General features: G+C 45.2%; 31 non-coding genes across 31 annotated transcripts; all 31 read left to right on the top strand.

The window, feature by feature from the left end:
* The first annotated feature begins 474 nt into the window (after window positions 1-474).
* Window positions 475-591, top strand: LOC142516565 (5S ribosomal RNA). Its single transcript, XR_012812353.1, has one exon. It is a non-coding gene; the product is annotated as a 5S ribosomal RNA (ribosomal RNA).
* A 681-nt stretch (window positions 592-1,272) lies between these two features.
* On the top strand, window positions 1,273-1,391 carry LOC142516713 (5S ribosomal RNA). The gene has a single exon (XR_012812494.1). It is a non-coding gene; the product is annotated as a 5S ribosomal RNA (ribosomal RNA).
* Window positions 1,392-2,076: 685 nt separating this feature from the next.
* LOC142516700 (5S ribosomal RNA) lies at window positions 2,077-2,195 on the top strand. Its single transcript, XR_012812481.1, has one exon. It is a non-coding gene; the product is annotated as a 5S ribosomal RNA (ribosomal RNA).
* A 682-nt stretch (window positions 2,196-2,877) lies between these two features.
* On the top strand, window positions 2,878-2,996 carry LOC142516688 (5S ribosomal RNA). The gene has a single exon (XR_012812470.1). It is a non-coding gene; the product is annotated as a 5S ribosomal RNA (ribosomal RNA).
* A 683-nt stretch (window positions 2,997-3,679) lies between these two features.
* LOC142507727 (5S ribosomal RNA) lies at window positions 3,680-3,798 on the top strand. Its single transcript, XR_012805975.1, has one exon. It is a non-coding gene; the product is annotated as a 5S ribosomal RNA (ribosomal RNA).
* A 681-nt stretch (window positions 3,799-4,479) lies between these two features.
* LOC142516677 (5S ribosomal RNA) lies at window positions 4,480-4,598 on the top strand. The gene has a single exon (XR_012812459.1). It is a non-coding gene; the product is annotated as a 5S ribosomal RNA (ribosomal RNA).
* Window positions 4,599-5,283: 685 nt separating this feature from the next.
* Window positions 5,284-5,402, top strand: LOC142516665 (5S ribosomal RNA). The gene has a single exon (XR_012812448.1). It is a non-coding gene; the product is annotated as a 5S ribosomal RNA (ribosomal RNA).
* Window positions 5,403-6,085: 683 nt separating this feature from the next.
* LOC142509981 (5S ribosomal RNA) lies at window positions 6,086-6,205 on the top strand. Its single transcript, XR_012808124.1, has one exon. It is a non-coding gene; the product is annotated as a 5S ribosomal RNA (ribosomal RNA).
* A 684-nt stretch (window positions 6,206-6,889) lies between these two features.
* On the top strand, window positions 6,890-7,008 carry LOC142514316 (5S ribosomal RNA). The gene has a single exon (XR_012810215.1). It is a non-coding gene; the product is annotated as a 5S ribosomal RNA (ribosomal RNA).
* A 684-nt stretch (window positions 7,009-7,692) lies between these two features.
* On the top strand, window positions 7,693-7,811 carry LOC142516653 (5S ribosomal RNA). The gene has a single exon (XR_012812437.1). It is a non-coding gene; the product is annotated as a 5S ribosomal RNA (ribosomal RNA).
* A 684-nt stretch (window positions 7,812-8,495) lies between these two features.
* Window positions 8,496-8,614, top strand: LOC142516641 (5S ribosomal RNA). Its single transcript, XR_012812426.1, has one exon. It is a non-coding gene; the product is annotated as a 5S ribosomal RNA (ribosomal RNA).
* Window positions 8,615-9,297: 683 nt separating this feature from the next.
* Window positions 9,298-9,416, top strand: LOC142516630 (5S ribosomal RNA). Its single transcript, XR_012812415.1, has one exon. It is a non-coding gene; the product is annotated as a 5S ribosomal RNA (ribosomal RNA).
* A 684-nt stretch (window positions 9,417-10,100) lies between these two features.
* LOC142516619 (5S ribosomal RNA) lies at window positions 10,101-10,219 on the top strand. The gene has a single exon (XR_012812404.1). It is a non-coding gene; the product is annotated as a 5S ribosomal RNA (ribosomal RNA).
* A 682-nt stretch (window positions 10,220-10,901) lies between these two features.
* LOC142516607 (5S ribosomal RNA) lies at window positions 10,902-11,020 on the top strand. Its single transcript, XR_012812393.1, has one exon. It is a non-coding gene; the product is annotated as a 5S ribosomal RNA (ribosomal RNA).
* A 682-nt stretch (window positions 11,021-11,702) lies between these two features.
* LOC142516596 (5S ribosomal RNA) lies at window positions 11,703-11,821 on the top strand. The gene has a single exon (XR_012812382.1). It is a non-coding gene; the product is annotated as a 5S ribosomal RNA (ribosomal RNA).
* Window positions 11,822-12,505: 684 nt separating this feature from the next.
* On the top strand, window positions 12,506-12,624 carry LOC142516583 (5S ribosomal RNA). The gene has a single exon (XR_012812370.1). It is a non-coding gene; the product is annotated as a 5S ribosomal RNA (ribosomal RNA).
* Window positions 12,625-13,306: 682 nt separating this feature from the next.
* LOC142516572 (5S ribosomal RNA) lies at window positions 13,307-13,425 on the top strand. Its single transcript, XR_012812359.1, has one exon. It is a non-coding gene; the product is annotated as a 5S ribosomal RNA (ribosomal RNA).
* A 686-nt stretch (window positions 13,426-14,111) lies between these two features.
* On the top strand, window positions 14,112-14,230 carry LOC142516560 (5S ribosomal RNA). The gene has a single exon (XR_012812348.1). It is a non-coding gene; the product is annotated as a 5S ribosomal RNA (ribosomal RNA).
* A 684-nt stretch (window positions 14,231-14,914) lies between these two features.
* Window positions 14,915-15,033, top strand: LOC142516548 (5S ribosomal RNA). Its single transcript, XR_012812337.1, has one exon. It is a non-coding gene; the product is annotated as a 5S ribosomal RNA (ribosomal RNA).
* Window positions 15,034-15,716: 683 nt separating this feature from the next.
* On the top strand, window positions 15,717-15,835 carry LOC142516537 (5S ribosomal RNA). Its single transcript, XR_012812326.1, has one exon. It is a non-coding gene; the product is annotated as a 5S ribosomal RNA (ribosomal RNA).
* A 683-nt stretch (window positions 15,836-16,518) lies between these two features.
* Window positions 16,519-16,637, top strand: LOC142516525 (5S ribosomal RNA). The gene has a single exon (XR_012812315.1). It is a non-coding gene; the product is annotated as a 5S ribosomal RNA (ribosomal RNA).
* A 683-nt stretch (window positions 16,638-17,320) lies between these two features.
* Window positions 17,321-17,439, top strand: LOC142507715 (5S ribosomal RNA). The gene has a single exon (XR_012805964.1). It is a non-coding gene; the product is annotated as a 5S ribosomal RNA (ribosomal RNA).
* A 681-nt stretch (window positions 17,440-18,120) lies between these two features.
* LOC142515208 (5S ribosomal RNA) lies at window positions 18,121-18,239 on the top strand. The gene has a single exon (XR_012811063.1). It is a non-coding gene; the product is annotated as a 5S ribosomal RNA (ribosomal RNA).
* Window positions 18,240-18,923: 684 nt separating this feature from the next.
* On the top strand, window positions 18,924-19,043 carry LOC142507858 (5S ribosomal RNA). Its single transcript, XR_012806100.1, has one exon. It is a non-coding gene; the product is annotated as a 5S ribosomal RNA (ribosomal RNA).
* Window positions 19,044-19,727: 684 nt separating this feature from the next.
* LOC142511425 (5S ribosomal RNA) lies at window positions 19,728-19,845 on the top strand. Its single transcript, XR_012808741.1, has one exon. It is a non-coding gene; the product is annotated as a 5S ribosomal RNA (ribosomal RNA).
* Window positions 19,846-20,525: 680 nt separating this feature from the next.
* Window positions 20,526-20,644, top strand: LOC142512927 (5S ribosomal RNA). Its single transcript, XR_012808901.1, has one exon. It is a non-coding gene; the product is annotated as a 5S ribosomal RNA (ribosomal RNA).
* Window positions 20,645-21,327: 683 nt separating this feature from the next.
* On the top strand, window positions 21,328-21,446 carry LOC142508617 (5S ribosomal RNA). The gene has a single exon (XR_012806824.1). It is a non-coding gene; the product is annotated as a 5S ribosomal RNA (ribosomal RNA).
* Window positions 21,447-22,127: 681 nt separating this feature from the next.
* On the top strand, window positions 22,128-22,246 carry LOC142514011 (5S ribosomal RNA). Its single transcript, XR_012809927.1, has one exon. It is a non-coding gene; the product is annotated as a 5S ribosomal RNA (ribosomal RNA).
* Window positions 22,247-22,930: 684 nt separating this feature from the next.
* On the top strand, window positions 22,931-23,049 carry LOC142512223 (5S ribosomal RNA). Its single transcript, XR_012808818.1, has one exon. It is a non-coding gene; the product is annotated as a 5S ribosomal RNA (ribosomal RNA).
* A 684-nt stretch (window positions 23,050-23,733) lies between these two features.
* On the top strand, window positions 23,734-23,852 carry LOC142510074 (5S ribosomal RNA). The gene has a single exon (XR_012808210.1). It is a non-coding gene; the product is annotated as a 5S ribosomal RNA (ribosomal RNA).
* Window positions 23,853-24,535: 683 nt separating this feature from the next.
* On the top strand, window positions 24,536-24,654 carry LOC142506893 (5S ribosomal RNA). Its single transcript, XR_012805167.1, has one exon. It is a non-coding gene; the product is annotated as a 5S ribosomal RNA (ribosomal RNA).
* The last annotated feature ends 21 nt before the right edge of the window (window positions 24,655-24,675 follow it).

Raw genomic sequence — 24,675 nt, 5'->3', positions numbered from 1 at the left:
TCTCTAAGACCATCTAATTTGCGATTTACCGCTTCTGTTAAGCTTTCGTTTCCTCGAGAAATCCGCTTAGGGAAGTTCGAAATTCGATTCCGGTTCCATTTTATCGTATCCCAGGCATAATAATAGCTTTACATTCGTTATTTCCTTCTTCTTATTTTTTTTCTATTTTCTGGGAACATTTATTCGATTTTTGTTGTCGTGAGCCGGTTTCTGTGCGGAAGGGTATGACGCAGATTACTCCGGAGACGGTTAACTAATTAAAAACAATTATTTCGACTGTTTTAATCCATAATTTACGTAAACGGTCGCGACACGAGGTCTTCCCAGGGAGGTCACCCATCCTAGCTCTGCCATCGCGCCAGAACGCTTAACTTCATGGTTATGATTGGGCGAGAGCAGTGCCGCGTGTTGTCCATCGCCGCCCGCGTCCACACGTACTCGAGGGATATAAGAATAAACATCCCACTCAATGTCGGGTGCGATCATACAGCACTAATGCACCGGATCCCATCAGAACTCCGAAGTTAAGCGTGCTTGGGCGAGAGCAGTACTAGGATGGGTGACCCCTGGGAAGTCCTCGTGTTGCACCCTTTTTCGTGTTTGTCTATTTTTGATTACTTGTTGACAGACGATTTCGGCTCAAATCATCTGAATCTCGATCGGGACCAGATAAGACATGTGAAATGAAAGTAGCTCGGGCACTGCCGGATTTGGACAAAATTGTAGGCTAATTTGATTGTAAACGGGCAAACGGACGAGACTCATTACTACGCAATGAGCTGACGAGATTTAGCCGAATTCCTTCTCTAAGACCCTCTAATTTGCGATTTACCGCTTCTGTTAAGCTTTCGTTTCCTCGAGAAATCCGCTTAGGAAGTTCGAAATTCGATTCCGGTTCCATTTTATCGTATCCCAGGCATAATAATAGCTTTACATTCGTTATTTCCTTCTTCTTATTTTTTTTTCTATTTTCTGGGAACATTAATCGATTTTTGTTGTCGTGAGCCGGTTCTGTGCGAAGGGTATGACGCAGATTACTCCGGAGACGGTTAACTCATTAAAAACAATTATTTCGACTGTTTTATCCATAATTTACGTAAACGGTCGCGACACGAGGTCTTCCCAGGGAGGTCACCCATCCTAGCTCTGCCATCGCGCCAGAACGCTTAACTTCGTGGTTATGATTGGGCGAGAGCAGTGCCGCGTGTTGTCCATCGCCGCCCGCTCCACACGTACTCGAGGGATATAAGAATAAACATCCCACTCAATGTCGGGTGCGATCATACCAGCACTAATGCACCGGATCCCATCAGAACTCCGAAGTTAAGCGTGCTTGGGCGAGAGCAGTACTAGGATGGGTGACCCCCTGGGAAGTCCTCGTGTTGCACCCTTTTTCGTGTTTTTCTATTTTTGATTACTTGTTGACAGACGATTTTCGGCTCAAATCATCTGAATCTCGATCGGGACCAGATAAGACATGTGAAATGAAAGTAGCTCGGGCACTGCCGGATTTGGACAAAATTGTAGGCTAATTTGATTGTAAACGGGCAAACGGACGAGACTCATTACTACGCAATGAGCTGACGAGATTTTAGCCGAATTCCTTCTCTAAGACCCTCTAATTTGCGATTTACCGCTTCTGTTAAGCTTTCGTTTCCTCGAGAAATCCGCTTAGGAAGTTCGAAATTCGATTCCGGTTCCATTTTATCGTATCCCAGGCATAATAATAGCTTTACATTCGTTATTTCCTTCTTCTTATTTTTTTTTCTATTTTCTGGGAACATTTATCGATTTTTGTTGTCGTGAGCCGGTTCTGTGCGGAAGGGTATGACGCAGATTACTCCGGAGACGGTTAACTCATTAAAAACAATTATTTCGACTGTTTTATCCATAATTTACGTAAACGATCGCGACACGAGGTCTTCCCAGGGAGGTCACCCATCCTAGCTCTGCCATCGCGCCAGAACGCTTAACTTCAGTGGTTATGATTGGGCGAGAGCAGTGCCGCGTGTTGTCCATCGCCGCCCGCTCCACACGTACTCGAGGGATATAAGAATAAACATCCCACTCAATGTCGGGTGCGATCATACCAGCACTAATGCACCGGATCCCATCAGAACTCCGAAGTTAAGCGTGCTTGGGCGAGAGCAGTACTAGGATGGGTGACCCCCTGGGAAGTCCTCGTGTTGCACCCTTTTTCGTGTTTTTCTATTTTTGATTACTTGTTGACAGACGATTTTCGGCTCAAATCATCTGAATCTCGATCGGGACCAGATAAGACATGTGAAATGAAAGTAGCTCGGGCACTGCCGGATTTGGACAAAATTGTAGGCTAATTTGATTGTAAACGGGCAAACGGACGAGACTCATTACTACGCAATGAGCTCACGAGATTTTAGCCGAATTCCTTCTCTAAGACCCTCTAACTTGCGATTAACGATTCTGTTAAGCTTTCGTTTCCTCGAGAAATCCGCTTAGGAAGTTCGAAATTCGATTCCGGTTCCATTTTATCGTATCCCAGGCATAATAATAGCTTTACATTCGTTATTTCCTTCTTCTTATTTTTTTTCTATTTTCTGGGAACATTTATCGATTTTTGTTGTCGTGAGCCGGTTCTGTGCGGAAGGGTATGACGCAGATTACTCCGGAGACGGTTAACTCATTAAAAACAATTATTTCGACTGTTTTATCCATAATTTACGTAAACGGTCGCGACACGAGGTCTTCCCAGGGAGGTCACCCATCCTAGCTCTGCCATCGCGCCAGAACGCTTAACTTCGTGGTTATGATTGGGCGAGAGCAGTGCCGCGTGTTGTCCATCGCCGCCCGCTCCACACGTACTCGAGGGATATAAGAATAAACATCCCACTCAATGTCGGGTGCGATCATACCAGCACTAATGCACCGGATCCCATCAGAACTCCGAAGTTAAGCGTGCTTGGGCGAGAGCAGTACTAGGATGGGTGACCCCCTGGGAAGTCCTCGTGTTGCACCCTTTTTCGTGTTTTTCTATTTTTGATTACTTGTTGACAGACGATTTTCGGCTCAAATCATCTGAATCTCGATCGGGACCAGATAAGACATGTGAAATGAAAGTAGCTCGGGCACTGCCGGATTTGGACAAAATTGTAGGCTAATTTGATTGTAAACGGGCAAACGGACGAGACTCATTACTACGCAATGAGCTGACGAGATTTTAGCCGAATTCCTTCTCTAAGACCCTCTAATTTGCGATTTAACGCTTCTGTTAAGCTTTCGTTTCCTCGAGAAATCCGCTTAGGAAGTTCGAAATTCGATTCCGGTTCCATTTTATCGTATCCAGGCATAATAATAGCTTTACATTCGTTATTTCCTTCTTCTTATTTTTTTTCTATTTTCTGGGAACATTTATCGATTTTTGTTGTCGTGAGCCGGTTCTGTGCGGAAGGGTATGACGCAGATTACTCCGGAGACGGTTAACTCATTAAAAACAATTATTTCGACTGTTTTATCCATAATTTACGTAAACGGTCGCGACACGAGGTCTTCCCAGGGAGGTCACCCATCCTAGCTCTGCCATCGCGCCAGAACGCTTAACTTCATGGTTATGATTGGGCGAGAGCAGTGCCGCGTGTTGTCCATCGCCGCCCGCATCCACACGTACTCGAGGGATATAAGAATAAACATCCCACTCAATGTCGGGTGCGATCATACCAGCACTAATGCACCGGATCCCATCAGAACTCCGAAGTTAAGCGTGCTTGGGCGAGAGCAGTACTAGGATGGGTGACCCCCTGGGAAGTCCTCGTGTTGCACCTTTTTCGTGTTTTTCTATTTTTGATTACTTGTTGACAGACGATTTTCGGCTCAAATCATCTGAATCTCGATCGGGACCAGATAAGACATGTGAAATGAAAGTAGCTCGGGCACTGCCGGATTTGGACAAAATTGTAGGCTAATTTGATTGTAAACGGGCAAACGGACGAGACTCATTACTACGCAATGAGCTGACGAGATTTTAGCCGAATTCCTTCTCTAAGACCCTCTAATTTGCGATTTAACGCTTCTGTTAAGCTTTCGTTTCCTCGAGAAATCCGCTTAGGAAGTTCGAAATTCGATTCCGGTTCCATTTTATCGTATCCCAGGCATAATAATAGCTTTACATTCGTTATTTCCTTCTTCTTATTTTTTTTCTATTTTCTGGGAACATTTATCGATTTTTGTTGTCGTGAGCCGGTTCTGTGCGGAAGGGTATGACGCAGATTACTCCGGAGACGGTTAACTCATTAAAAACAATTATTTCGACTGTTTTATCCATAATTTACGTAAACGTCGCGACACGAGGTCTTCCCAGGGAGGTCACCCATCCTAGCTCTGCCATCGCGCCAGAACGCTTAACTTCGTGGTTATGATTGGGCGAGAGCAGTGCCGCGTGTTGTCCATCGCCGCCCGCTCCACACGTACTCGAGGGATATAAGAATAAACATCCCACTCAATGTCGGGTGCGATCATACCAGCACTAATGCACCGGATCCCATCAGAACTCCGAAGTTAAGCGTGCTTGGGCGAGAGCAGTACTAGGATGGGTGACCCCCTGGGAAGTCCTCGTGTTGCACCCTTTTTCGTGTTTTTCTATTTTTGATTACTTGTTGACAGACGATTTTCGGCTCAAATCATCTGAATCTCGATCGGGACCAGATAAGACATGTGAAATGAAAGTAGCTCGGGCACTGCCGGATTTGGACAAAATTGTAGGCTAATTTGATTGTAAACGGGCAAACGGACGAGACTCATTACTACGCAATGAGCTGACGAGATTTTAGCCGAATTCCTTCTCTAAGACCCTCTAATTTGCGATTTACCGCTTCTGTTAAGCTTTCGTTTCCTCGAGAAATCCGCTTAGGAAGTTCGAAATTCGATTCCTGGTTCCATTTTATCGTATCCCAGGCATAATAATAGCTTTACATTCGTTATTTCCTTCTTCTTATTTTTTTTTCTATTTTCTGGGAACATTTATCGATTTTTGTTGTCGTGAGCCGGTTCTGTGCGGAAGGGTATGACGCAGATTACTCCGGAGACGGTTAACTAATTAAAAACAATTATTTCGACTGTTTTATCCATAATTTACGTAAACGGTCGCGACACGAGGTCTTCCCAGGGAGGTCACCCATCCTAGCTCTGCCATCGCGCCAGAACGCTTAACTTCGTGGTTATGATTGGGCGAGAGCAGTGCCGCGTGTTGTCCATCGCCGCCCGCTCCACACGTACTCGAGGGATATAAGAATAAACATCCCACTCAATGTCGGGTGCGATCATACCAGCACTAATGCACCGGATCCCATCAGAACTCCGAAGTTAAGCGTGCTTGGGCGAGAGCAGTACTAGGATGGGTGACCCCCTGGGAAGTCCTCGTGTTGCACCCTTTTTCGTGTTTTTCTATTTTTGATTACTTGTTGACAGACGATTTTCGGCTCAAATCATCTGAATCTCGATCGGGACCAGATAAAACATGTGAAATGAAAGTAGCTCGGGCACTGCCGGATTTGGACAAAATTGTAGGCTAATTTGATTGTAAACGGGCAAACGGACGAGACTCATTACTACGCAATGAGCTGACGAGATTTTAGCCGAATTCCTTCTCTAAGACCCTCTAATTTGCGATTTACCGCTTCTGTTAAGCTTTCGTTTCCTCGAGAAATCCGCTTAGGAAGTTCGAAATTCGATTCCGGTTCCATTTTATCGTATCCCAGGCATAATAATAGCTTTACATTCGTTATTTCCTTCTTCTTATTTTTTTTCTATTTTCTGGGAACATTTATCGATTTTTGTTGTCGTGAGCCGGTTCTGTGCGGAAGGGTATGACGCAGATTACTCCGGAGACGGTTAACTAATTAAAAACAATTATTTCGACTGTTTTATCCATAATTTACGTAAACGATCGCGACACGAGGTCTTCCCAGGGAGGTCACCCATCCTAGCTCTGCCATCGCGCCAGAACGCTTAACTTCATGGTTATGATTGGGCGAGAGCAGTGCCGCGTGTTGTCCATCGCCGCCCGCTCCACACGTACTCGAGGGATATAAGAATAAACATCCCACTCAATGTCGGGTGCGATCATACCAGCACTAATGCACCGGATCCCATCAGAACTCCGAAGTTAAGCGTGCTTGGGCGAGAGCAGTACTAGGATGGGTGACCCCCTGGGAAGTTCCTCGTGTTGCACCCTTTTCGTGTTTTTCTATTTTTGATTACTTGTTGACTAGACGATTTTCGGCTCAAATCATCTGAATCTCGATCGGGACCAGATAAGACATGTGAAATGAAAGTAGCTCGGGCACTGCCGGATTTGGACAAAATTGTAGGCTAATTTGATTGTAAACGGGCAAACGGACGAGACTCATTACTACGCAATGAGCTGACGAGATTTTAGCCGAATTCCTTCTCTAAGACCCTCTAATTTGCGATTTAACGCTTCTGTTAAGCTTTCGTTTCCTCGAGAAATCCGCTTAGGAAGTTCGAAATTCGATTCCGGTTCCATTTTATCGTATCCCAGGCATAATAATAGCTTTACATTCGTTATTTCCTTCTTCTTATTTTTTTTTCTATTTTCTGGGAACATTTATCGATTTTTGTTGTCGTGAGCCGGTTCTGTGCGGAAGGGTATGACGCAGATTACTCCGGAGACGGTTAACTCATTAAAAACAATTATTTCGACTGTTTTATCCATAATTTACGTAAACGGTCGCGACACGAGGTCTTCCCAGGGAGGTCACCCATCCTAGCTCTGCCATCGCGCCAGAACGCTTAACTTCATGGTTATGATTGGGCGAGAGCAGTGCCGCGTGTTGTCCATCGCCGCCCGCTCCACACGTACACGAGGGATATAAGAATAAACATCCCACTCAATGTCGGGTGCGATCTTACTAGCACTAATGCACCGGATCCCATCAGAACTCCGAAGTTAAGCGTGCTTGGGCGAGAGCAGTACTAGGATGGGTGACCCCCTGTGAAGTCCTCGTGTTGCACCTTTTTTCGTGTTTTTCTATTTTTGATTACTTGTTGACAGACGATTTTCGGCTCAAATCATCTGAATCTCGATCGGGACCAGATAAGACATGTGAAATGAAAGTAGCTCGGGCACTGCCGGATTTGGACAAAATTGTAGGCTAATTTGATTGTAAACGGGCAAACGGACGAGACTCATTACTACGCAATGAGCTGACGAGATTTTAGCCGAATTCCTTCTCTAAGACCCTCTAATTTGCGATTTACCGCTTCTGTTAAGCTTTCGTTTCCTCGAGAAATCCGCTTAGGAAGTTCGAAATTCGATTCCGGTTCCATTTTATCGTATCCCAGGCATAATAATAGCTTTACATTCGTTATTTCCTTCTTCTTATTTTTTTTTCTATTTTCTGGGAACATTTATCGATTTTTGTTGTCGTGAGCCGGTTCTGTGCGGAAGGGTATGACGCAGATTACTCCGGAGACGGTTAACTCATTAAAAACAATTATTTCGACTGTTTTATCCATAATTTACGTAAACGATCGCGACACGAGGTCTTCCCAGGGAGGTCACCCATCCTAGCTCTGCCATCGCGCCAGAACGCTTAACTTCATGGTTATGATTGGGCGAGAGCAGTGCCGCGTGTTGTCCATCGCCGCCCGCTCCACACGTACTCGAGGGATATAAGAATAAACATCCCACTCAATGTCGGGTGCGATCATACCAGCACTAATGCACCGGATCCCATCAGAACTCCGAAGTTAAGCGTGCTTGGGCGAGAGCAGTACTAGGATGGGTGACCCCCTGGGAAGTCCTCGTGTTGCACCCTTTTTCGTGTTTTTCTATTTTTGATTACTTGTTGACAGACGATTTTCGGCTCAAATCATCTGAATCTCGATCGGGACCAGATAAGACATGTGAAATGAAAGTAGCTCGGGCACTGCCGGATTTGGACAAAATTGTAGGCTAATTTGATTGTAAACGGGCAAACGGACGAGACTCATTACTACGCAATGAGCTGACGAGATTTTAGCCGAATTCCTTCTCTAAGACCCTCTAATTTGCGATTTACCGCTTCTGTTAAGCTTTCGTTTCCTCGAGAAATCCGCTTAGGAAGTTCGAAATTCGATTCCGGTTCCATTTTATCGTATCCCAGGCATAATAATAGCTTTACATTCGTTATTTCCTTCTTCTTATTTTTTTTTCTATTTTCTGGGAACATTTATCGATTTTTGTTGTCGTGAGCCGGTTCTGTGCGGAAGGGTATGACGCAGATTACTCCGGAGACGGTTAACTCATTAAAAACAATTATTTCGACTGTTTTATCCATAATTTACGTAAACGGTCGCGACACGAGGTCTTCCCAGGGAGGTCACCCATCCTAGCTCTGCCATCGCGCCAGAACGCTTAACTTCATGGTTATGATTGGGCGAGAGCAGTGCCGCGTGTTGTCCATCGCCGCCCGCTCCACACGTACTCGAGGGATATAAGAATAAACATCCCACTCAATGTCGGGTGCGATCATACCAGCACTAATGCACCGGATCCCATCAGAACTCCGAAGTTAAGCGTGCTTGGGCGAGAGCAGTACTAGGATGGGTGACCCCCTGGGAAGTCCTCGTGTTGCACCCTTTTTCGTGTTTTTCTATTTTTGATTACTTGTTGACAGACGATTTTCGGCTCAAATCATCTGAATCTCGATCGGGACCAGATAAGACATGTGAAATGAAAGTAGCTCGGGCACTGCCGGATTTGGACAAAATTGTAGGCTAATTTGATTGTAAACGGGCAAACGGACGAGACTCATTACTACGCAATGAGCTGACGAGATTTTAGCCGAATTCCTTCTCTAAGACCCTCTAATTTGCGATTTAACGCTTCTGTTAAGCTTTCGTTTCCTCGAGAAATCCGCTTAGGAAGTTCGAAATTCGATTCCGGTTCCATTTTATCGTATCCCAGGCATAATAATAGCTTTACATTCGTTATTTCCTTCTTCTTATTTTTTTTCTATTTTCTGGGAACATTTATCGATTTTTGTTGTCGTGAGCCGGTTCTGTGCGGAAGGGTATGACGCAGATTACTCCGGAGACGGTTAACTCATTAAAAACAATTATTTCGACTGTTTTATCCATAATTTACGTAAACGGTCGCGACACGAGGTCTTCCCAGGGAGGTCACCCATCCTAGCTCTGCCATCGCGCCAGAACGCTTAACTTCGTGGTTATGATTGGGCGAGAGCAGTGCCGCGTGTTGTCCATCGCCGCCCGCTCCACACGTACTCGAGGGATATAAGAATAAACATCCCACTCAATGTCGGGTGCGATCATACCAGCACTAATGCACCGGATCCCATCAGAACTCCGAAGTTAAGCGTGCTTGGGCGAGAGCAGTACTAGGATGGGTGACCCCCTGGGAAGTCCTCGTGTTGCACCCTTTTTCGTGTTTTTCTATTTTTGATTACTTGTTGACAGACGATTTTCGGCTCAAATCATCTGAATCTCGATCGGGACCAGATAAGACATGTGAAATGAAAGTAGCTCGGGCACTGCCGGATTTGGACAAAATTGTAGGCTAATTTGATTGTAAACGGGCAAACGGACGAGACTCATTACTACGCAATGAGCTGACGAGATTTTAGCCGAATTCCTTCTCTAAGACCCTCTAATTTGCGATTTACCGCTTCTGTTAAGCTTTCGTTTCCTCGAGAAATCCGCTTAGGAAGTTCGAAATTCGATTCCGGTTCCATTTTATCGTATCCCAGGCATAATAATAGCTTTACATTCGTTATTTCCTTCTTCTTATTTTTTTTTCTATTTTCTGGGAACATTTATCGATTTTTGTTGTCGTGAGCCGGTTCTGTGCGGAAGGGTATGACGCAGATTACTCCGGAGACGGTTAACTAATTAAAAACAATTATTTCGACTGTTTTATCCATAATTTACGTAAACGATCGCGACACGAGGTCTTCCCAGGGAGGTCACCCATCCTAGCTCTGCCATCGCGCCAGAACGCTTAACTTCGTGGTTATGATTGGGCGAGAGCAGTGCCGCGTGTTGTCCATCGCCGCCCGCTCCACACGTACTCGAGGGATATAAGAATAAACATCCCACTCAATGTCGGGTGCGATCATACCAGCACTAATGCACCGGATCCCATCAGAACTCCGAAGTTAAGCGTGCTTGGGCGAGAGCAGTACTAGGATGGGTGACCCCCTGGGAAGTCCTCGTGTTGCACCCTTTTTCGTGTTTTTCTATTTTTGATTACTTGTTGACAGACGATTTTCGGCTCAAATCATCTGAATCTCGATCGGGACCAGATAAGACATGTGAAATGAAAGTAGCTCGGGCACTGCCGGATTTGGACAAAATTGTAGGCTAATTTGATTGTAAACGGGCAAACGGACGAGACTCATTACTACGCAATGAGCTGACGAGATTTTAGCCGAATTCCTTCTCTAAGACCCTCTAATTTGCGATTTACCGCTTCTGTTAAGCTTTCGTTTCCTCGAGAAATCCGCTTAGGAAGTTCGAAATTCGATTCCGGTTCCATTTTATCGTATCCCAGGCATAATAATAGCTTTACATTCGTTATTTCCTTCTTCTTATTTTTTTTCTATTTTCTGGGAACATTTATCGATTTTTGTTGTCGTGAGCCGGTTCTGTGCGGAAGGGTATGACGCAGATTACTCCGGAGACGGTTAACTAATTAAAACAATTATTTCGACTGTTTTATCCATAATTTACGTAAACGATCGCGACACGAGGTCTTCCCAGGGAGGTCACCCATCCTACCTCTGCCATCGCGCCAGAACGCTTAACTTCGTGGTTATGATTGGGCGAGAGCAGTGCCGCGTGTTGTCCATCGCCGCCCGCTCCACACGTACTCGAGGGATATAAGAATAAACATCCCACTCAATGTCGGGTGCGATCATACCAGCACTAATGCACCGGATCCCATCAGAACTCCGAAGTTAAGCGTGCTTGGGCGAGAGCAGTACTAGGATGGGTGACCCCCTGGGAAGTCCTCGTGTTGCACCCTTTTTCGTGTTTTTCTATTTTTGATTACTTGTTGACAGACGATTTTCGGCTCAAATCATCTGAATCTCGATCGGGACCAGATAAGACATGTGAAATGAAAGTAGCTCGGGCACTGCCGGATTTGGACAAAATTGTAGGCTAATTTGATTGTAAACGGGCAAACGGACGAGACTCATTACTACGCAATGAGCTGACGAGATTTTAGCCGAATTCCTTCTCTAAGACCCTCTAATTTGCGATTTACCGCTTCTGTTAAGCTTTCGTTTCCTCGAGAAATCCGCTTAGGAAGTTCGAAATTCGATTCCGGTTCCATTTTATCGTATCCAGGCATAATAATAGCTTTACATTCGTTATTTCCTTCTTCTTATTTTTTTTCTATTTTCTGGGAACATTTATCGATTTTTGTTGTCGTGAGCCGGTTCTGTGCGGAAGGGTATGACGCAGATTACTCCGGAGACGGTTAACTCATTAAAAACAATTATTTCGACTGTTTTATCCATAATTTACGTAAACGGTCGCGACACGAGGTCTTCCCAGGGAGGTCACCCATCCTAGCTCTGCCATCGCGCCAGAACGCTTAACTTCATGGTTATGATTGGGCGAGAGCAGTGCCGCGTGTTGTCCATCGCCGCCCGCTCCACACGTACTCGAGGGATATAAGAATAAACATCCCACTCAATGTCGGGTGCGATCATACCAGCACTAATGCACCGGATCCCATCAGAACTCCGAAGTTAAGCGTGCTTGGGCGAGAGCAGTACTAGGATGGGTGACCCCCTGGGAAGTCCTCGTGTTGCACCCTTTTTCGTGTTTTTCTATTTTTGATTACTTGTTGACAGACGATTTTCGGCTCAAATCATCTGAATCTCGATCGGGACCAGATAAGACATGTGAAATGAAAGTAGCTCGGGCACTGCCGGATTTGGACAAAATTGTAGGCTAATTTGATTGTAAACGGGCAAACGGACGAGACTCATTACTACGCAATGAGCTGACGAGATTTTAGCCGAATTCCTTCTCTAAGACCCTCTAATTTGCGATTTACCGCTTCTGTTAAGCTTTCGTTTCCTCGAGAAATCCGCTTAGGAAGTTCGAAATTCGATTCCGGTTCCATTTTATCGTATCCCAGGCATAATAATAGCTTTACATTCGTTATTTCCTTCTTCTTATTTTTTTTTCTATTTTCTGGGAACATTTATCGATTTTTGTTGTCGTGAGCCGGTTCTGTGCGGAAGGGTATGACGCAGATTACTCCGGAGACGGTTAACTAATTAAAAACAATTATTTCGACTGTTTTATCCATAATTTACGTAAACGATCGCGACACGAGGTCTTCCCAGGGAGGTCACCCATCCTACCTCTGCCATCGCGCCAGAACGCTTAACTTCGTGGTTATGATTGGGCGAGAGCAGTGCCGCGTGTTGTCCATCGCCGCCCGCTCCACACGTACTCGAGGGATATAAGAATAAACATCCCACTCAATGTCGGGTGCGATCATACCAGCACTAATGCACCGGATCCCATCAGAACTCCGAAGTTAAGCGTGCTTGGGCGAGAGCAGTACTAGGATGGGTGACCCCCTGGGAAGTCCTCGTGTTGCACCCTTTTTCGTGTTTTTCTATTTTTGATTACTTGTTGACAGACGATTTTCGGCTCAAATCATCTGAATCTCGATCGGGACCAGATAAGACATGTGAAATGAAAGTAGCTCGGGCACTGCCGGATTTGGACAAAATTGTAGGCTAATTTGATTGTAAACGGGCAAACGGACGAGACTCATTACTACGCAATGAGCTGACGAGATTTTAGCCGAATTCCTTCTCTAAGACCCTCTAATTTGCGATTTACCGCTTCTGTTAAGCTTTCGTTTCCTCGAGAAATCCGCTTAGGAAGTTCGAAATTCGATTCCGGTTCCATTTTATCGTATCCCAGGCATAATAATAGCTTTACATTCGTTATTTCCTTCTTCTTATTTTTTTTCTATTTTCTGGGAACATTTATCGATTTTTGTTGTCGTGAGCCGGTTCTGTGCGGAAGGGTATGACGCAGATTACTCCGGAGACGGTTAACTCATTAAAAACAATTATTTCGACTGTTTTATCCATAATTTACGTAAACGTCGCGACACGAGGTCTTCCCAGGGAGGTCACCCATCCTAGCTCTGCCATCGCGCCAGAACGCTTAACTTCGTGGTTATGATTGGGCGAGAGCAGTGCCGCGTGTTGTCCATCGCCGCCCGCTCCACACGTACTCGAGGGATATAAGAATAAACATCCCACTCAATGTCGGGTGCGATCATACCAGCACTAATGCACCGGATCCCATCAGAACTCCGAAGTTAAGCGTGCTTGGGCGAGAGCAGTACTAGGATGGGTGACCCCCTGGGAAGTCCTCGTGTTGCACCCTTTTTCGTGTTTTTCTATTTTTGATTACTTGTTGACAGACGATTTTCGGCTCAAATCATCTGAATCTCGATCGGGACCAGATAAGACATGTGAAATGAAAGTAGCTCGGGCACTGCCGGATTTGGACAAAATTGTAGGCTAATTTGATTGTAAACGGGCAAACGGACGAGACTCATTACTACGCAATGAGCTGACGAGATTTTAGCCGAATTCCTTCTCTAAGACCCTCTAATTTGCGATTTAACCGCTTCTGTTAAGCTTTCGTTTCCTCGAGAAATCCGCTTAGGAAGTTCGAAATTCGATTCCGGTTCCATTTTATCGTATCCCAGGCATAATAATAGCTTTACATTCGTTATTTCCTTCTTCTTATTTTTTTTTCTATTTTCTGGGAACATTTATCGATTTTTGTTGTCGTGAGCCGGTTCTGTGCGGAAGGGTATGACGCAGATTACTCCGGAGACGGTTAACTCATTAAAAACAATTATTTCGACTGTTTTATCCATAATTTACGTAAACGATCGCGACACGAGGTCTTCCCAGGGAGGTCACCCATCCTAGCTCTGCCATCGCGCCAGAACGCTTAACTTCAGTGGTTATGATTGGGCGAGAGCAGTGCCGCGTGTTGTCCATCGCCGCCCGCTCCACACGTACTCGAGGGATATAAGAATAAACATCCCACTCAATGTCGGGTGCGATCATACCAGCACTAATGCACCGGATCCCATCAGAACTCCGAAGTTAAGCGTGCTTGGGCGAGAGCAGTACTAGGATGGGTGACCCCCTGGGAAGTCCTCGTGTTGCACCCTTTTTCGTGTTTTTCTATTTTTGATTACTTGTTGACAGACGATTTTCGGCTCAAATCATCTGAATCTCGATCGGGACCAGATAAGACATGTGAAATGAAAGTAGCTCGGGCACTGCCGGATTTGGACAAAATTGTAGGCTAATTTGATTGTAAACGGGCAAACGGACGAGACTCATTACTACGCAATGAGCTGACGAGATTTTAGCCGAATTCCTTCTCTAAGACCCTCTAATTTGCGATTTACCGCTTCTGTTAAGCTTTCGTTTCCTCGAGAAATCCGCTTAGGAAGTTCGAAATTCGATTCCGGTTCCATTTTATCGTATCCCAGGCATAATAATAGCTTTACATTCGTTATTTCCTTCTTCTTATTTTTTTTTCTATTTTCTGGGAACATTTATCGATTTTTGTTGTCGTGAGCCGGTTCTGTGCGGAAGGGTATGACGCAGATTACTCCGGAGACGGTTAACTAATTAAAAACAATTATTTCGACTGTTTTATCCATAATTTACGTAAACGGTCGCGACACGAGGTCTTCCCAGGGAGGTCACCCATCCTAGCTCTGCCATCGCGCCAGAACGCTTAACTTCATGGTTATGATTGGGCGAGAGCAGTGCCGCGTGTTGTCCATCGCCGCCCGCTCCACACGTACTCGAGGGATATAAGAATAAACATCCCACTCAATGTCGGGTGCGATCATACCAGCACTAATGCACCGGATCCCATCAGAACTCCGAAGTTAAGCGTGCTTGGGCGAGAGCAGTACTAGGATGGGTGACCCCCTGGGAAGTCCTCGTGTTGCACCCTTTTTCGTGTTTTTCTATTTTTGATTACTTGTTGACAGACGATTTTCGGCTCAAATCATCTGAATCTCGATCGGGACCAGATAAGACATGTGAAATGAAAGTAGCTCGGGCACTGCCGGATTTGGACAAAATTGTAGGCTAATTTGATTGTAAACGGGCAAACGGACGAGACTCATTACTACGCAATGAGCTGACGAGATTTTAGCCGAATTCCTTCTCTAAGACCCTCTAATTTGCGATTTACCGCTTCTGTTAAGCTTTCGTTTCCTCGAGAAATCCGCTTAGGAAGTTCGAAATTCGATTCCGGTTCCATTTTATCGTATCCCAGGCATAATAATAGCTTTACATTCGTTATTTCCTTCTTCTTATTTTTTTTCTATTTTCTGGGAACATTTATCGATTTTTGTTGTCGTGAGCCGGTTCTGTGCGGAAGGGTATGACGCAGATTACTCCGGAGACGGTTAACTCATTAAAAACAATTATTTCGACTGTTTTATCCATAATTTACGTAAACGGTCGCGACACGAGGTCTTCCCAGGGAGGTCACCCATCCTAGCTCTGCCATCGCGCCAGAACGCTTAACTTCATGGTTATGATTGGGCGAGAGCAGTGCCGCGTGTTGTCCATCGCCGCCCGCTCCACACGTACTCGAGGGATATAAGAATAAACATCCCACTCAATGTCGGGTGCGATCATACCAGCACTAATGCACCGGATCCCATCAGAACTCCGAAGTTAAGCGTGCTTGGGCGAGAGCAGTACTAGGATGGGTGACCCCCTGGGAAGTCCTCGTGTTGCACCCTTTTTCGTGTTTTTCTATTTTTGATTACTTGTTGACAGACGATTTTCGGCTCAAATCATCTGAATCTCGATCGGGACCAGATAAGACATGTGAAATGAAAGTAGCTCGGGCACTGCCGGATTTGGACAAAATTGTAGGCTAATTTGATTGTAAACGGGCAAACGGACGAGACTCATTACTACGCAATGAGCTGACGAGATTTTAGCCGAATTCCTTCTCTAAGACCCTCTAATTTGCGATTTAACGCTTCTGTTAAGCTTTCGTTTCCTCGAGAAATCCGCTTAGGAAGTTCGAAATTCGATTCCGGTTCCATTTTATCGTATCCAGGCATAATAATAGCTTTACATTCGTTATTTCCTTCTTCTTATTTTTTTTTCTATTTTCTGGGAACATTTATCGATTTTTGTTGTCGTGAGCCGGTTCTGTGCGGAAGGGTATGACGCAGATTACTCCGGAGACGGTTAACTCATTAAAAACAATTATTTCGACTGTTTTATCCATAATTTACGTAAACGGTCGCGACACGAGGTCTTCCCAGGGAGGTCACCCATCCTAGCTCTGCCATCGCGCCAGAACGCTTAACTTCATGGTTATGATTGGGCGAGAGCAGTGCCGCGTGTTGTCCATCGCCGCCCGCTCCACACGTACTCGAGGGATATAAGAATAAACATCCCACTCAATGTCGGGTGCGATCATACCAGCACTAATGCACCGGATCCCATCAGAACTCCGAAGTTAAGCGTGCTTGGGCGAGAGCAGTACTAGGATGGGTGACCCCCTGGGAAGTCCTCGTGTTGCACCCTTTTTCGTGTTTTTCTATTTTTGATTACTTGTTGACAGACGATTTTCGGCTCAAATCATCTGAATCTCGATCGGGACCAGATAAGACATGTGAAATGAAAGTAGCTCGGGCACTGCCGGATTTGGACAAAATTGTAGGCTAATTTGATTGTAAACGGGCAAACGGACGAGACTCATTACTACGCAATGAGCTGACGAGATTTTAGCCGAATTCCTTCTCTAAGACCCTCTAATTTGCGATTTACCGCTTCTGTTAAGCTTTCGTTTCCTCGAGAAATCCGCTTAGGAAGTTCGAAATTCGATTCCGGTTCCATTTTATCGTATCCCAGGCATAATAATAGCTTTACATTCGTTATTTCCTTCTTCTTATTTTTTTTTCTATTTTCTGGGAACATTTATCGATTTTTGTTGTCGTGAGCCGGTTCTGTGCGGAAGGGTATGACGCAGATTACTCCGGAGACGGTTAACTAATTAAAACAATTATTTCGACTGTTTTATCCATAATTTACGTAAACGATCGCGACACGAGGTCTTCCCAGGGAGGTCACCCATCCTACCTCTGCCATCGCGCCAGAACGCTTAACTTCGTGGTTATGATTGGGCGAGAGCAGTGCCGCGTGTTGTCCATCGCCGCCCGCTCCACACGTACTCGAGGGATATAAGAATAAACATCCCACTCAATGTCGGGTGCGATCATACCAGCACTAATGCACCGGATCCCATCAGAACTCCGAAGTTAAGCGTGCTTGGGCGAGAGCAGTACTAGGATGGGTGACCCCCTGGGAAGTCCTCGTGTTGCACCTTTTTCGTGTTTTTCTATTTTTGATTACTTGTTGACAGACGATTTTCGGCTCAAATCATCTGAATCTCGATCGGGACCAGATAAACATGTGAAATGAAAGTAGCTCGGGCACTGCCGGATTTGGACAAAATTGTAGGCTAATTTGATTGTAAACGGGCAAACGGACGAGACTCATTACTACGCAATGAGCTGACGAGATTTTAGCCGAATTCCTTCTCTAAGACCCTCTAATTTGCGATTTACCGCTTCTGTTAAGCTTTCGTTTCCTCGAGAAATCCGCTTAGGAAGTTCGAAATTCGATTCCGGTTCCATTTTATCGTATCCAGGCATAATAATAGCTTTACATTCGTTATTTCCTTCTTCTTATTTTTTTTTCTATTTTCTGGGAACATTTATCGATTTTTGTTGTCGTGAGCCGGTTCTGTGCGGAAGGGTATGACGCAGATTACTCCGGAGACGGTTAACTCATTAAAAACAATTATTTCGACTGTTTTATCCATAATTTACGTAAACGGTCGCGACACGAGGTCTTCCCAGGGAGGTCACCCATCCTAGCTCTGCCATCGCGCCAGAACGCTTAACTTCATGGTTATGATTGGGCGAGAGCAGTGCCGCGTGTTGTCCATCGCCGCCCGCTCCACACGTACTCGAGGGATATAAGAATAAACATCCCACTCAATGTCGGGTGCGATCATTACCAGCACTAATGCACCGGATCCCATCAGAACTCCGAAGTTAAGCGTGCTTGGGCGAGAGCAGTACTAGGATGGGTGACCCCTGGGAAGTCCTCGTGTTGCACCCTTTTTCGTGTTTTTCTATTTTTGATTACTTGTTGACAGACGATTTTCGGCTCAAATCATCTGAATCTCGATCGGGACCAGATAAGACATGTGAAATGAAAGTAGCTCGGGCACTGCCGGATTTGGACAAAATTGTAGGCTAATTTGATTGTAAACGGGCAAACGGACGAGACTCATTACTACGCAATGAGCTGACGAGATTTTAGCCGAATTCCTTCTCTAAGACCCTCTAATTTGCGATTTAACGCTTCTGTTAAGCTTTCGTTTCCTCGAGAAATCCGCTTAGGAAGTTCGAAATTCGATTCCGGTTCCATTTTATCGTATCCCAGGCATAATAATAGCTTTACATTCGTTATTTCCTTCTTCTTATTTTTTTTTCTATTTTCTGGGAACATTTATCGATTTTTGTTGTCGTGAGCCGGTTCTGTGCGGAAGGGTATGACGCAGATTACTCCGGAGACGGTTAACTCATTAAAAACAATTATTTCGACTGTTTTATCCATAATTTACGTAAACGGTCGCGACACGAGGTCTTCCCAGGGAGGTCACCCATCCTAGCTCTGCCATCGCGCCAGAACGCTTAACTTCATGGTTATGATTGGGCGAGAGCAGTGCCGCGTGTTGTCCATCGCCGCCCGCTCCACACGTACTCGAGGGATATAAGAATAAACATCCCACTCAATGTCGGGTGCGATCTTACTAGCACTAATGCACCGGATCCCATCAGAAACTCAGAAGTTAAGCGTGCTTGGGCGAGAGCAGTACTAGGATGGGTGACCCCCTGTGAAGTCCTCGTGTTGCACCTTTTTTCGTGTTTTTCTATTTTTGATTACTTGTTGACAGACGATTTTTGGCTCAAATCATCTGAATCTCGATCGGGACCAGATAAGACATGTGAAATCAAAGTAGCTCGGGCACTGCCGGATTTGGACAAAATTGTAGGCTAATTTGATTGTAAACGGGCAAACGGACGAGACTCATTACTACGCAATGAGCTGACGAGATTTTAGCCGAATTCCTTCTTTAAGACCATCTAATTTGCGATTTACCGCTTCTGTTAAGCTTTCGTTTCCTCGAGAAATCCGCTTAGGAAGTTCGAAATTCGATTCCGGTTCCATTTTATCGTATCCCAGGCATAATAATAGCTTTACATTCGTTATTTCCTTCTTCTTATTTTTTTTTCTATTTTCTGGGAACATTTATCGATTTTTGTTGTCGTGAGCCGGTTCTGTGCGGAAGGGTATGACGCAGATTACTCCGGAGACGGTTAACTCATTAAAAACAATTATTTCGACTGTTTTATCCATAATTTACGTAAACGGTCGCGACACGAGGTCTTCCCAGGGAGGTCACCCATCCTAGCTCTGCCATCGCGCCAGAACGCTTAACTTCATGGTTATGATTGGGCGAGAGCAGTGCCGCGTGTTGTCCATCGCCGCCCGCTCCACACGTACTCGAGGGATATAAGAATAAACATCCCACTCAATGTCGGGTGCGATCATACCAGCACTAATGCACCGGATCCCATCAGAACTCCGAAGTTAAGCGTGCTTGGGCGAGAGCAGTACTAGGATGGGTGACCCCTGGGAAGTCCTCGTGTTGCACCCTTTTTCGTGTTTTTCTATTTTGATTACTTGTTGACAGACGATTTTCGGCTCAAATCATCTGAATCTCGATCGGGACCAGATAAGACATGTGAAATGAAAGTAGCTCGGGCACTGCCGGATTTGGACAAAATTGTAGGCTAATTTGATTGTAAACGGGCAAACGGACGAGACTCATTACTACGCAATGAGCTGACGAGATTTTAGCCGAATTCCTTCTCTAAGACCCTCTAATTTGCGATTTACCGCTTCTGTTAAGCTTTCGTTTCCTCGAGAAATCCGCTTAGGAAGTTCGAAATTCGATTCCGGTTCCATTTTATCGTATCCCAGGCATAATAATAGCTTTACATTCGTTATTTCCTTCTTCTTATTTTTTTTCTATTTTCTGGGAACATTTATCGATTTTTGTTGTCGTGAGCGGTTCTGTGCGGAAGGGTATGACGCAGATTACTCCGGAGACGGTTAACTCATTAAAAACAATTATTTCGACTGTTTTATCCATAATTTACGTAAACGGTCGCGACACGAGGTCTTCCCAGGGAGGTCACCCATCCTAGCTCTGCCATCGCGCCAGAACGCTTAACTTCATGGTTATGATTGGGCGAGAGCAGTGCCGCGTGTTGTCCATCGCCGCCCGCTCCACACGTACTCGAGGGATATAAAATAAACATCCCACTCAATGTCGGGTGCGATCTTACTAGCACTAATGCACCGGATCCCATCAGAACTCCGAAGTTAAGCGTGCTTGGGCGAGAGCAGTACTAGGATGGGTGACCCCCTGGGAAGTCCTCGTGTTGCACCCTTTTTCGTGTTTTTCTATTTTTGATTACTTGTTGACAGACGATTTTCGGCTCAAATCATCTGAATCTCGATCGGGACCATATAAGACATGTGAAATGAAAGTAGCTCGGGCACTGCCGGATTTGGACAAAATTGTAGGCTAATTTGATTGTAAACGGGCAAACGGACGAGACTCATTACTACGCAATGAGCTGACGAGATTTTAGCCGAATTCCTTCTCTAAGACCCTCTAATTTGCGATTTAACGCTTCTGTTAAGCTTTCGTTTCCTCGAGAAATCCGCTTAGGAAGTTCAAAATTCGATTCCGGTTCCATTTTATCGTATGCCAGGCATAATAATAGCTTTACATTCGTTATTTCCTTCTTCTTATTTTTTTTCTATTTTCTGGGAACATTTATCGATTTTTGTTGTCGTGAGCCGGTTCTGTGCGGAAGGGTATGACGCAGATTACTCCGGAGACGGTTAACTCATTAAAAACAATTATTTCGACTGTTTTATCCATAATTTACGTAAACGGTCGCGACACGAGGTCTTCCCAGGGAGGTCACCCATCCTAGCTCTGCCATCGCGCCAGAACGCTTAACTTCGTGGTTATGATTGGGCGAGAGCAGTGCCGCGTGTTGTCCATCGCCGCCCGCTCCACACGTACTCGAGGGATATAAGAATAAACATCCCACTCAATGTCGGGTGCGATCATACCAGCACTAATGCACCGGATCCCATCAGAACTCCGAAGTTAAGCGTGCTTGGGCGAGAGCAGTACTAGGATGGGTGACCCCCTGGGAAGTCCTCGTGTTGCAACCTTTTTCGTGTTTTTCTATTTTGATTACTTGTTGACAGACGATTTTCGGCTCAAATCATCTGAATCTCGATCGTGATCAGATAAGACATGTGAAATGAAAGTAGCTCGGGCACTGCCGGATTTGGACAAAATTGTAGGCTAATTTGATTGTAAACGGGCAAACGGACGAGACTCATTACTACGCAATGAGCTGACGAGATTTTAGCCGAATTCCTTCTCTAAGACCCTCTAATTTGCGATTTACCGCTTCTGTTAAGCTTTCGTTTCCTCGAGAAATCCGCTTAGGAAGTTCGAAATTCGATTCCGGTTCCATTTTATCGTATCCCAGGCATAATAATAGCTTTACATTCGTTATTTCCTTCTTCTTATTATTTTTCTATTTTCTGGGAACATTTATCGATTTTTGTTGTCGTGAGCCGGTTCTGTGCGGAAGGGTATGACGCAGATTACTCCGGAGACGGTTAACTAATTAAAACAATTATTTCGACTGTTTTATCCATAATTTACGTAAACGGTCGCGACACGAGGTCTTCCCAGGGAGGTCACCCATCCTAGCTCTGCCATCGCGCCAGAACGCTTAACTTCGTGGTTATGATTGGGCGAGAGCAGTGCCGCGTATTGTCCATCGCCGCCCGCTCCACACGTACTCGAGGGATATAAGAATAAACATCCCACTCAATGTCGGGTGCGATCATACCAGCACTAATGCACCGGATCCCATCAGAACTCCGAAGTTAAGCGTGCTTGGGCGAGAGCAGTACTAGGAATGGTGACCCCCTGGGAAGTCCTCGTGTTGCACCCTTTTTCGTGTTTTTCTATTTTTGATTACTTGTTGACAGACGATTTTCGGCTCAAATCATCTGAATCTCGATCGGGACCAGATAAGACATGTGAAATGAAAGTAGCTCGGGCACTGCCGGATTTGGACAAAATTGTAGGCTAATTTGATTGTAAACGGGCAAACGGACGAGACTCATTACTACGCAATGAGCTGACGAGATTTTAGCCGAATTCCTTCTCTAAGACCCTCTAATTTGCGATTTAACGCTTCTGTTAAGCTTTCGTTTCCTCGAGAAATCCGCTTAGGAAGTTCGAAATTCGATTCCGGTTCCATTTTATCGTATCCCAGGCATAATAATAGCTTTACATTCGTTATTTCCTTCTTCTTATTTTTTTTTCTATTTTCTGGGAACATTTATCGATTTTTGTTGTCGTGAGCCGGTTCTGTGCGGAAGGGTATGACGCAGATTACTCCGGAGACGGTTAACTAATTAAAAACAATTATTTCGACTGTTTTATCCATAATTTACGTAAACGATCGCGACACGAGGTCTTCCCAGGGAGGTCACCCATCCTACCTCTGCCATCGCGCCAGAACGCTTAACTTCGTGGTTATGATTGGGCGAGAGCAGTGCCGCGTGTTGTCCATCGCCGCCCGCTCCACACGTACTCGAGGGATATAAGAATAAACATCCCACTCAATGTCGGGTGCGATCATACCAGCACTAATGCACCGGATCCCATCAGAACTCCGAAGTTAAGCGTGCTTAGGCGAGAGCAGTACTAGGGTGGGTGACCCCCTGGGAAGTCCTCGTGTTGCACCCTTTTTCGTTTTTTTCTATTTTTGATTACTTGTTGACAGACGATTTTCGGCTCAAATCATCTGAATCTCGATCGGGACCAGATAAGACATGTGAAATGAAAGTAGCTCGGGCACTGCCGGATTTGGACAAAATTGTAGGCTAATTTGATTGTAAACGGGCAAACGGACGAGACTCATTACTACGCAATGAGCTGACGAGATTTTAGCCGAATTCCTTCTCTAAGACCCTCTAATTTGCGATTTAACGCTTCTGTTAAGCTTTCGTTTCCTCGAGAAATCCGCTTAGGAAGTTCGAAATTCGATTCCGGTTCCATTTTATCGTATCCCAGGCATAATAATAGCTTTACATTCGTTATTTCCTTCTTCTTATTTTTTTTTCTATTTTCTGGGAACATTTATCGATTTTTGTTGTCGTGAGCCGGTTCTGTGCGGAAGGGTATGACGCAGATTACTCCGGAGACGGTTAACTAATTAAAAACAATTATTTCGACTGTTTTATCCATAATTTACGTAAACGATCGCGACACGAGGTCTTCCCAGGGAGGTCACCCATCCTACCTCTGCCATCGCGCCAGAACGCTTAACTTCGTGGTTATGATTGGGCGAGAGCAGTGCCGCGTGTTGTCCATCGCCGCCCGCTCCACACGTACTCGAGGGATATAAGAATAAACATCCCACTCAATGTCGGGTGCGATCATACCAGCACTAATGCACCGGATCCCATCAGAACTCCGAAGTTAAGCGTGCTTGGGCGAGAGCAGTACTAGGATAGGTGACCCCCTGGGAAGTCCTCGTGTTGCACCCTTTTTCGTGTTTTTCTATTTTTGATTACTTGTTGACAGACGATTTTCGGCTCAAATCATCTGAATCTCGATCGGGACCAGATTAAACATGTGAAATGAAAGTAGCTCGGGCACTGCCGGATTTGGACAAAATTGTAGGCTAATTTGATTGTAAACGGGCAAACGGACGAGACTCATTACTACGCAATGAGCTGACGAGATTTTAGCCGAATTCCTTCTCTAAGACCCTCTAATTTGCGATTTACGCTTCTGTTAAGCTTTCGTTTCCTCGAGAAATCCGCTTAGGAAGTTCGAAATTCGATTCCGGTTCCATTTTATCGTATCCCAGGCATAATAATAGCTTTACATTCGTTATTTCCTTCTTCTTATTTTTTTTTCTATTTTCTGGGAACATTTATCGATTTTTGTTGTCGTGAGCCGGTTCTGTGCGGAAGGGTATGACGCAGATTACTCCGGAGACGGTTAACTCATTAAAAACAATTATTTCGACTGTTTTATCCATAATTTACGTAAACGTTCGCGACACGAGGTCTTCCCAGGGAGGTCACCCATCCTAGCTCTGCCATCGCGCCAGAACGCTTAACTTCGTGGTTATGATTTGGCGAGAGCAGTGCCGCGTGTTGTCCATCGCCGCCCGCTCCACACGTACTCGAGGGATATAAGAATAAACATCCCACTCAATGTCGGGTGCGATCATACCAGCACTAATGCACCGGATCCCATCAGAACTCCGAAGTTAAGCGTGCTTGGGCGAGAGCAGTACTAGGAATGGTGACCCCCTTGGAAGTCCTAGTGTTGCACACCTTTTTCGTGTTTTTCTATTTT

Source organism: Primulina tabacum, chromosome 10 (assembly GCF_025594145.1).
Source record: "Primulina tabacum isolate GXHZ01 chromosome 10, ASM2559414v2, whole genome shotgun sequence".
Classification (NCBI taxonomy): domain Eukaryota; kingdom Viridiplantae; phylum Streptophyta; class Magnoliopsida; order Lamiales; family Gesneriaceae; genus Primulina; species Primulina tabacum.
Note: the sequence above shows the minus strand (reverse complement) of the source record. Positions and strands in the feature narration are given on the sequence as shown.